General features: G+C 44.3%; 1 non-coding gene across 1 annotated transcript; it reads left to right on the forward strand.

The window, feature by feature from the left end:
- Positions 1 to 664: 664 nt before the first annotated feature.
- Positions 665 to 739, forward strand: Trnap-cgg. The gene has a single exon. It is a non-coding gene; the product is annotated as a tRNA-Pro (tRNA).
- Positions 740 to 1,801: the final 1,062 nt, after the last annotated feature.

The following is a 1,801-nucleotide window of genomic DNA, read 5'->3' on the forward strand; positions in this document are numbered from 1 at the left end:
TACCAAAACGTATGAGAATTATGGAATTATCAAACAAGTGGTGTGAAGCCTCAATGGGGATACTTCGACACAGTATCACCACTTGTCGGAGTTTAACATACGTAGACAGTCTTTCACATAGTTAAAGAAACATCATCCATCTGCATTTTTATTCCGTGCAGACTAATACTGTTAGAACATTTAGGCCAGTACTACACTGTTCATTATTATCCGTAAGCAAGTCGCTTGAGATGGGAAATATTCAAAACACAAATGAGTCACAGCTCAATGGTACTGAGAAAGCATATCCGAAAGAGCCAAGTTGTACACGACAAATAACAGTCCACTAACCTAAAATCAACAATAAAACGACTCCAGGGAAGAGGACTCACTTTCAGAATGAGATATTCACTCAGCAGCGGAGTGTGGGCTGATATGAAACTTCCTGGCAGATTAAAACTGTGTGTCAGACTGAGACTCGAACTCGGGACCTTTGCTTTTCGCGGGCAAGTGCTCTACCAACTGAGCTCATCCTGGAAACAGCCCCCAGGCTGTGGCTAAGCCATGTCTCCGCAATATCCTTTCTTTCAGGAGTGCAAGTTCTGCAAGGTTCGCAGGAGAGCTTCCGTTAAGTTTGGAATGTAGGAGACGAGGTACTAAAGCTGTGAGGACGGGGCGTGGGTCGTGCTTGGGTAGCTCAGTTGGTAGAGCACTTGCCCGCGGAAGGCAAAGGTCCCGAGTTCGAGTCTCGGTCCGGCACACAGTTTTAATCTGGCAGGAAGTTTCAGGACTTACTTTGATATATACCATGGAAAACATAGATTCTGTTGCCACACTGCCTACATACAAACCTTGCATAACGTATTAATTATAATTTGTTTGCTCTGGAAGACTAATAGTGCAACTGTGGAAATTAGTGTTGCCTACATACATACGTCAGAATCCTTTACAGTTGTCACTGCCAGTGGATGAGGAACAGGACGGCATCTAGACAGCCTTTGATACTTCTAGCACTCTCTCCCTTTCCAACCTATCCCCCCCTCCCCCCCCCCCCCCCCCCCCCTCCCACACACACGACACTCCCTGACGGTTAAACCTGTGAGACGTCGTGGACCTGCAACGTCACGGAACGTGATCCCAGCCCTTTGGATTGTAGTGCGCCCGCTATGTTTGGTCTACAGGGTGGAACCACTGGGGACTGTTAAATCCATTCGATGAAATTTGAACATGGTCCAAAGCAGAAAAGATGTAAGTAGGCTGTTTATGTGTTTGTATGTTGGTAGCGCTATGTAGCGCTCCGTATTGAATCTGTGATTGCACTGTGCTTACTCTGTAAGAGACACTCTGTGGCTGGTCTGACTTGCAGCTGGAGGTGAACAACCATCAGTGATGGAAGTTGGGAGTGCGTAGTCAGCAGTGATGGAGGTTAGAGATTGATAATTAGCAGTGTTGGAGGTTTGCAGTAGTAGCGCGAGCGGACGACATGGACGCGTCCGACTTGGAGATTGAATATTATTCATGATTATATAATTTTTGATCTAGATGTCGTGCACGATTATATAATTTTTGAACTGGTTGTAACATTATTAAGGGAAAAAATATATTGTTTGCTTTGCAACAAAATCTTTTCTTTGCTAACCATATGACTATTAGTGGTTAGAGCCTACAGTAGTTGGAATCTTTTATTTAGCTGGCTGTATTGGCGCTTGCTGTATTGCATTAGCTCGGGTAATGAGGATGTAATGTGTAAGTCACTGTTAGGATTTCCTCTAATTCAGGTACGTTCTTTTGTATTAATTATTTGAAGTCAGGTTGTCATTTT

The sequence above is a fragment of the Schistocerca piceifrons genome, chromosome 6, assembly GCF_021461385.2.
Source record: "Schistocerca piceifrons isolate TAMUIC-IGC-003096 chromosome 6, iqSchPice1.1, whole genome shotgun sequence".
Classification (NCBI taxonomy): domain Eukaryota; kingdom Metazoa; phylum Arthropoda; class Insecta; order Orthoptera; family Acrididae; genus Schistocerca; species Schistocerca piceifrons.